Below are 9,438 nucleotides of genomic sequence, written 5' to 3'. Positions count from 1 at the left end.
CCCATGGGACTTACCGACCCTCAGATTTTTCAAAATTAAGAATTACTGTACCCCAGTGTTACACAGTGATTGACCTGTCCCCACCAGTACTGTACCCCAGTGTTGTACAGTGACAGACCCGACCCACCATTACTGTCCCCCAGTGTTATACAGTGACAGACTCGTCCCCACCAGTAGTGCACCCCAGTAATATAGTGACAGACCCATCCCCGTCAGTACTGTACCCCAGTGTTATACAGTGACAGGCCTGTCCTCACCAGTACTCTACCCCAGTGTTACACAGTGACAGACCCAACCCCACCAGTACTGTACCCCAGTGTTATACAGTGACAAACTCGTCCCCACCAGTACTGTACTCCAGTGTTGTACAGTGACAGACCCAGCCCCACCAGTACTGTACCCCAGTGTTATACAACGACAGATCCGTCCCCACCAGTACTGTACCCCAGTGTTATACAGCGACAGACCCGTCCCCACCAGTGCTGTACCCCAGTGTTATACAGTGACAGACCCGTCCCCATCAGTACCGTATCCCAGCGTTATACAGCAACAGATCCGTCCCCACCAGTACTGTAACCCAGTGTCACACAGCAATAGGCAGATCCCTAATGCTTGTGACAGTGTGTACCGCTGTACGTCACTCCTCTGAAATCCTTGTGCTGACGTTGGGTGCTGGGCACTGGTCCTTGTCAATATTGTCATGGGGCTGTTGTTCACTGTGAGCAACTGGAGAAAGTTATACTTGTTTTATGTATTCATGTCTCTTTTATTGTCCCTTTGCATTGAGGCATCCGTAAACAACTCATCTTTTTTAAGCTGATGTTGGAGTTTTATCTCTGCATGGGTTTTATGGCTTGCAATCAGTTAGTATGTTAAACTCGCTGTTTAGATATAAACAGGCTCATTCAAACGCTAGGGGATCTCTTGAATGAGTTAGTAAGGCATGCATAGCAAAAAAAGTCAACAACAGGAAGGTAGATGAAAATGCACTAAATTTGAACAGAACACAAACAGATCAATAAAAGACAAGTTGGGACAGGGCTGTCCATCAATCTGAGGGGGCACTATCTGAGTTCCAGTTCTTGAGATTTATTCTGCTCCATACGAGGTGAGTAACTGGGTACTGAGTCCTTAGGGTTGGAGATGAAAAAAGCCTTTTTCAGGAACAATGAATCTCCCATGATTCGTTCCTTGCCTCCACTGAGTTTCCGGAATGTTCTGGTGTGACGGCCTTGTGGAGGCTCAGTCTGTGTGAAGGTTTAACTCTGTCCCAGCTGTCAAACACTGCGGCACTGACATCACTGTCTGTAACGAGGTGTTCACAGGAACTAAAATGGAAAAGGGAACAGCTTTTAGGACAATGAACAATTTTAACTCAACAAAAGAGACAATTGACACAGTGAGTGTGAAATGAAGTGAATCGACGATTGAGAAAACTGCTCATACAGCACACTCTGAAGCCAATGCCACATGAACTCTGAACTCTGTGACCCCCTCAGTCTGGACATAACCCTTACAGCTCTATCACCCTGGCTCCTTGCTGGGCCATCTCCAGGTGTTAGCAAGGTGCTCCATTTATTTTAATAATTTAGGAAGAATCCAAGACTTAAAGCTCTTGATTGCAGTTGCAGAGGGGGATCTGAATATGAAACCGGTTATCTGTCTGTTCCTGGTCTCTGGCAGATTAATATCTGCTCTCTGAGTCACTCAGACCTGACTCAGTTTATAAAGTCAGACTGCATGTGGGTCAATTCTACAGTATTGGTGTCAATTCTCAAAACAATGTCCAATATCAAACGTATGTCCCTCAGCTCAGTTCTGTCCCTTGGCCAATGAAATTTAAATTAGCTAATACAGCTAAATTCAGTGGTAATTAAGAAATAATCCTTCGCATTGCTGAAAAGAGAAATGCTGGAAGGAATCAGCACGATTTCTAAAATTGATTTCTTGGATGTGGCTGACCCAAATTGCCCTCCATGTCAGAGGGACTTACAGAATCAACCACATTGCAATGGATCTAAAGAGACACTTCAGGAAGTGTAAAGAGTAACATGCCCCTGTCTACATCAATGGGGATAAAGTGGAAATGATCGAGAGCTTCTAGTTTTTAGGTGTCCAGATCACCAACAACCTGTCCTGGTCCCTTTGAGATATTAAGGGGTTAACATCACATGCAATTAAGAACTTTTGAGTTGATTTCAAAATGACAAGCTTAAGACATCTGTGATTAACAAATTTACCCTTTAACAGTTCTCTTACTTTCAACATAACGATATTACGACGTTAGATATGGTTAACCTGACTAGAACAAAAGGTGCCTTGTGATGAGCTATATTGTATCAGATCACATGTGATCTGAAGGATTGTAAAAGCTACATAAAGGGGGACTGTCCCATTGTTCAGCACATCTCTGCACCTGACTGCCAGCACTGAGTGAAAGTTACATAGCAAAGGTTTGCCAGCTTGTACATGTAAGAAAAATAAAGAGCTTTTGAATCGGACAGTGGTTGGTGTTTGCTTTTGTATCAAGGACAGAAGAGTCTCGCAAAAACGAACTTAACAATTGGCACTGCAGAGCAGGGTTCCAACATAAACAGACGTCCTCCGAGGTGGACTGAATAAGCAATCATCTGGGTGTCGGTAACGTGAGACGGTCGGGCCTATGAGGTAAGATTAACCTTGGTCTCTCTCACTGAACTAATATTCAGTTGACCCCTTGTCCCTATATTGACAGAACCCAGAGACGGCTTACGTTCCAGGTTTATTCAGTAAGAAAGTGGAGGGTTCGAATCCCTCACATGTACCTGGAGGTTAGAGTCTCCAGGGTTTTGGTATATTAAATCCAGGAGGTTTGAGGCACCCTGGTGGCCGGGGTTTGAGTCCCTCGGTCGGTAGAATTTGAGGTTCGAGTCCTTATGAGACGTAGTAACGTGTGGGAATTACTATGGAAATATTATGAATTAATTGGCAAGAAGGAAAATTGATGAGAGAAAAATCTAAGATTGATCTAATAATGAGTAGTTTTTGTATTTCAGAGTGTTTGGGGGGTCTGGTTGCTTGTTGAATCGATAGGATCTTTTAAGAGACTTTTGGATGAGTACATGGGATTTAGTAAGGTACAGGGTTATAGGTAAGCCTGATAGGGAGGGATATGTTCGACACAACTTGTGGGCCAAAGGGCCTGTTTGTGCTGTAGTTTTTCTATGTTCTATGAAAAATCAAAATTGACCAGCTGGAGAGGAATCAAAGTTGGAGTAGGAGAGGGATCAGTGAATGGGATGATGAAGGGAAACCCAAAACTTGGGAAATGTTGAAGTGGGAATGTGAGAAGTATAAGGACAGAAGAGAGGGAGCGGAACCAGAGAGGCTGATAAGGGAGAGACAAAACCGAGAAAAAGGACTGGAGCAGCAGGCTGAACAAAGGAAAGATTAAAAAACCGGAGGTACCTCCTGACATATCTGGCTTGCCAACGTTGTTCTAAAGTACTGACACCGATCAACAACAACTGGAGGAGGAGGATTGGAGAAGGCAACCTAGTGCTCTCATGATTTTGGCCAATTGTGGACCCAAAGAGGGTTCCTCATGTCCTCGGGAAGCCCCATCCAAAATTCCCCTTATAGCCACAACCTTCTCCAAGCCAGCCTCCTCCCTAAACAACTAGTCATTATTAAATTTACCGCCCACACTGCCGGTAACTCGGCAGCGACCAGGGGTAATGCCAGGGCTGACTATGCCACCAAAAAGGCTGCAACAGCCCAAACTAACATAGTGCCCACCATGAATAAACAGGCAATAAATCGCTCGCCTTCCCTGAACACACTGGGCATGCCAGATATAATCACTATTCAGCGCTTACAGGGTGATGCCCCTGCTTCTGAAAAAGATCTTTGGAAGACACATGGATGTTCGCATTCTGCGTCAAAAGGCCTCTGGGTCACTCTAGCTGGCCAAGTTTGTATACCAGATACATTACTGCCTTTATTGATTGATTGTCTACACTCTGACACCCACCTTGGGAAGGAGGGAATGAGTGGAATATTGCTTCGTACCTGGTGGCACCCCTGACTGGCTGAGGCTGCTCAGTCTCACATAGCATCATGTTTAACATGTCAACAAAATAACAGTGGCCAAGGAATAAAGTGCTCACCAGGGGGAACACCCTTGTCGGGTGGCCCATTTGATTGTATTCAGTTGGATTTTATTGAATTACCGTGTGTGCAGTGTTATAAGTTTCGTCTTGTAATTGTTGATGTGATTAGTAGATGGATAGAGGCTTTCCCCAACTACAAATGACAAGACCAATGTTCCAAAAGCACTCTTTACGACCCTATCTACCTGTGACGCCACTTTTAGGGGATTCTGTACCTGTATTCCCAGATCCCTCTATTCAACTGCACTCTTCAGAGTCCTACCATTTACCTTGTATGTTCTACCTTGGTTTGTCCTTCCAAAGTGCAATACCTCACACTTGTCTGCGTTAATCTCCATCTGCTGTTTTTCAGCCCATTTTTCTAGTTGGTCCAAATCCCTCTGCAAGCTTTGAAAACCTTCCTCACTGTCCACTACACCTCCAGTCTTTGTATCATCAGCAAATTTGCTGATCCAATTTACCACATTATCATCCAGATCATTGATATAGATGACAAACAACAATGGACCCAGCACTGATCCCTGTGGCACACCACTAACCACAGGCCTCCACTCAGAGAAGCAATCCTCCACTACCACTCGCTGGCTTCTTCCACTGAGCCAATGTTTAATCCAGTTTACTACCTCTCCATGTATATCGAGTCAAGTTAACTGACAAGAACAAAGGGTGTCTTGTGATTAGCTACATTGTATCAGATCGTATGTGATCTGAAGGATTGTAAAGCTACATAAAGGGGGACTGTCCCATTATTTAGCGCGCCTTTGCTACCTAACTCCCAGCACTGAGTGGAAGTTATATAGCAAAGGTTTGTCAGCTTGTACATGTAAAAAGAATAAAGAACTTTTGAATTGGACAGTGATTGGTATTTGCCTTTGTATCAAGGATGGAAGCGTCTTGCAAAAACCGAACTTAACACCCTCATGCTGACACTATATTAAGAAAGCCCCACCAACGCCTCGTCTTTCTCAGAAGACTAAGGAAATTTGACATGGCAGCTACAACTCTCATCAACCTTTACAGATGCACCATAAAAAAAATTCTTTCTGATTGTATTTCAGCTTGGTATGGCTCCTGCTCTGCCCAAGACCACAGGAAGCTAGAAAAGATCGTGAACAAAGCCCAGTCCATCAGGCAAATCAGCCTCCCATTGACTGACTCTGTCTATACTTGCTGCTGCCTCGGTAAAGCAGTCAGCATAATTAAGGACCCCACACACCCCGGACATTCTCTCTTTCACCTTCTTCCATCCGGAAAAAGATACAAAAGTCTGAGGTCACGTACCAACCATTTCAAGAACGGCTTCTTCCCTGCTGCCAGACTTTTGAATGGATTTACCTCGCATTAAGTTGATCTTTCTCTACACCCTAGCTATGACCGTAACACTACATTCTGCACTCTCTTTTCCTTCTCTATGAACAGTATGCATTGTACAGTGCACAAGAACAATACTTTTCATTGTATACTAATACGTGACAAAAATAAAACAATCAGATCACTTCATAAAAATGAGAATTAAAATGGTGTCCCATTGGACAGTCAAGGTCATTGAAATAAGAACATAAGAACTAGGAGCAGGAGTGGGCCATCTGGTCCCTCGAGCCTGCTCCGCTGTTCAATAAGATCATGGCTGATCTTTTTGTGGACTCAGCTCCACTTATCCGCCCGATCACCATAACCCCTAATTCCTTTACTGTTCAAAAATTTATCTATCCTTGCCTTAAAAACATTCAATGAGGGAGCCTCAACTGCTTCACTGGGCAGGGAATTCCACAGATTCACGACCCTTTGTGTGAAGAAGTTCCTCCTCAACTCAGTCCTAAATCTGCTTCCTCTTATTTTGAGGCTATGCCCCCAAGTTCTAGTTTCACCCGCCAGTGGAAACAACTTCCCTGCTTCTATCTTATCTATTCCCTTTGTAATCTTGCATGCTTCTATAAGAGCTCCTCTCATTTTTCTGAATTCCAATGAGTATAGCCCCAGTCTATTCAGTCTCTCCTCATAAGCCAACCCTCTCAACTCCGGAATCAACCTAGTGAATCTCCCCTGCATCCAAGGACATCCCATTGTTCAGTCAAGGTCATTATGTGCAGACTGAAGGCAGGTTGCAGAAAGTGGCCATCAAATGTGTGTTTAGTTTCCAGTGTTGAGCAGACCACATTGTGAGCATTCTAATGTAGACCAGTTCCGATGACAAGTCACAGGACTGAGAGTTGCGGGATGAAAGTAAGCTCCAAAGCACCATGGTACAGGAAGCCATTCAAGCATGTTAGTAAATAGAAATGTAGTGGTAGCAGGTGACAGGATACATTCAGTGATGCTGGTGTCCCAGAGTATGACTGTGTCAGGCTTGACTAGTCTGTGCGACGGCTCTCCAATTTTGGCACAAGCTCTCAGGTGTCAGTAAGGATGTTGTAGGGTCTTGGCTGATGCTGGGTGAGTTATTCCTTTTTGTAGACTTCATAGTGGTTTTACAGAACTGAGTATCTCGCTCGGCCATTTCAGAGGCATTTAAGAGTTACCTACGTTACTGTGGATATGGAGTCACATGTAGGCCAGAGTAGGTAAGGACAGCAGATTTCTATCCTTAAAGAGTATGAGTGAATCAGATGGGTTTTTATGCCAATGAATAATGGTCTCATGGTCACTATGAATTTTATTTATGAATGGAATTTAAATTCCCCAGCTGACATGATGGGATTTGAACCCAATGCTCCCAGAGCATTAGCCTAGGGTCTCTAGATTACTAGTCTAGTGACAATACCACTAAACCATTGTCTCCCCCATCAGACCTACATTATAACCAACCTCTAATTTTTACAATATTCTACACTGTCATTCCACAAAAGGCTTCTGAAGAGTAGCCTGGACTGGAAACGTTAACTCTGTTTCTCTCTCCACAGGAGCTACCCACTGTGACATTCCAGCAGTTTCTGCTTTTATTTGTAAAAAGGAAATTGCACTTGACTAATAATTTGCAGCAATGTGGATAAAGGTGAACAGGGAGATGTACAAAGAACAAAGAAAACCCACCACTCTGTGTGAAAAACCTCCCACGCTATTCTCCCTGAAACTTCCCCTCCCACCTCACCTTGAACCTGTGCCCCTTGTAATTCCACCCTGGGGAAAAGCCTCTGATTATCCAACCTATGGATGGAAAGGGTTTGGTTTAGGTTAGAGGGTCATTGCTTTTTAACTGGTCGGCGCAACATCGCGGGCCGAAGGGCCTGTTCTGCGCTGTAATGTTCTATGTTCTAACCTGTCAATGCTTCTCATAATTTTGTAGACCTCTATCACAGCTCCTCTCAACCTCCGTCTTTCCAGTGAAAACAATCCTAGTTTATTCAATCTTCTTCATAGCCAACACCCTCAAGACTAAGCAACATCCTGGTGAACCTTCTTTGCACTGTCTCCAAAGCTCCCCTGACTTCTGGTAGTATGGTGACCAGAACGGCACATAATACTCCAAATGCAGCCCAACCAAGGTTTCATATAGCTGCAACACGATTTCCCAACTCCTGTACTCAGTGCCCTGGCTGATAGGGAACTGTGGTTCTGTACACCCAGATCCCTCTGTATGTTAATGTTCCGAAGGGTTCTGCCATTTATAGTATAATTCACACCTAAATTTGATCCTCCAAAATGCATCACCTCACATTTGTCCGGATTAAACTCCATCTGCCATTTCTGTGTCCAAGTCTCCAATCTATCTCTAGCCTGTTGTATCCTCTGACAATCCCTGGCACTATCAGAATTCTGCCAATCTACCTGTCATCCGCAAACTTACTAATCAGACCTCCCCACATTTTCCTCCAGAACAATTATATATACTACAAACAACAGAGGTACCAGCTCTGATCCCTGTGGAACACCACTAGCTTCTGGTGTTCCTTTGCCTTCCACAGTAACCTCGGATCCGGCCCCAGGGACTTGTCTCAATGCAGTTTAGGATACTTGACATTTCCTCTTTCGATATACTGACATTCTCTAGAGCGTTCACACACATTTCCCTGACTTCAACACCTGCCATGTCCTTCTCCTTGGTGACCACCGATACAAAGTACTCATTAAGAATCTTGCCCACTTCCTGTGACTCCGCACATAACTTCCCTCCATTGTCCTTGAGTGGGCCTACTCTTTCTGTTGCCACCAATATATGCATAAAAAGTATATATGAGTCTGTTTGCTGGATACTTCATTGTCCCTTTTGCCCAAGTGTACTGAGATTTCTAAAATGCATTTCATTCAGGTCATGTCAAAGGTTGCATGTGTAAGAGATAAAATACTAGCAATGATAAAGGATTGGTTAACTGATCCATAGCTCTTGGGGCTAAAGGGATCAAAGGATATGGGGAGAAGGGGGGATCAGGATATTGAATTTGATGCTCAGCCATGATCAAAATGAATGGCAGAGCAAGCTCGAAGGGCTGAATGGCTTCTAATTTTTATGGGAAGTAGAGAACAGAGAAAAAAAACAGTACAGCGCAGGAATAGGCCCTTTGGCCCATCAAGCCTGCACAGACCATGTTGTCCTATCTAGACCAACCGCCTGTATCCCTCTACTCCCTGCCTGTTCATGTGTCTATCTAAATAAGTCCAAATAATGTCGCTAATCTAACTTAACGTAACTACCTCAACCACCTCACTTGGCAGTGCATTCCAGACCCCCACCATCCTCTGTGTAAAAAACTTCCCCCGCACATCTCCACTGAACCATTCCTTCCTTATCCTGAACTTGTAACCCCTTGTAATTGTCATTTTTGGCCTTGGAAAAAGCATCTAACTGTTCACCTTATCTTGGGGTGTATCTGGGGGTAAAAGGATAATTTTCAGATTAGTAAGCTGCAAGGAATATGTTCTGAGGACCCAAACATTTATCATTGAAATCAAAGACTTGAATGATGGAACTGATTGTATGAAGGCTGAATTAGTGGAAAAGTAGGTTGTCAAGAGAACATAAAGAGTCCACAGAAGGATGTAAAGAAGTTAAGGAGTGGGCAAAAATTTGGAAGATGGAGTATAATGTGGGAAAATGTTAATAGAAAAGCAACCGATTATTTAAATAGTGAGAGTTTGCAGAACTTTGAGGTACAGAGGGAGAGAGACAGAAACAGAAAGAGAGAGAGACTGGGTATGGGGTTCAGAGAAATAGTCAGAATGTTATCACCATCAGAGAGAGGGCAGACTGAGGGAGATGAGTTAGGAGCGAGGATGTAGGTAGGTACTGAGCGTGACTATAAAATGATATTTCAAAGTGTAATGGTGGCAGAGGTGCAAGCTAATCTCACTC

General features: G+C 43.9%; 1 protein-coding gene across 1 annotated transcript in view; it reads right to left on the bottom strand.

Annotated features, from left to right (window-relative positions):
- Positions 1-742: 742 nt before the first annotated feature.
- LOC145359628 (plectin-like) overlaps positions 743-9,438 on the bottom strand; it is a 128,586-nt gene continuing 119,890 nt past the window's right edge. Inside the window, exon 28 of the mRNA XM_080214330.1 lies at positions 743-1,328. The gene's annotated coding sequence lies outside the window, so the exon portion shown is untranslated. The remainder of the gene's footprint in view (positions 1,329-9,438) is intronic.

This window comes from Carcharhinus amblyrhynchos, chromosome 2 (genome assembly GCF_965287045.1).
Source record: "Carcharhinus amblyrhynchos chromosome 2, sCarAmb.v2.hapA, whole genome shotgun sequence".
NCBI classification, from domain to species: domain Eukaryota; kingdom Metazoa; phylum Chordata; class Chondrichthyes; order Carcharhiniformes; family Carcharhinidae; genus Carcharhinus; species Carcharhinus amblyrhynchos.
The sequence above is the reverse complement of the archived record's forward strand: the minus strand, read 5'-3'. Positions and strand labels throughout refer to the sequence as shown.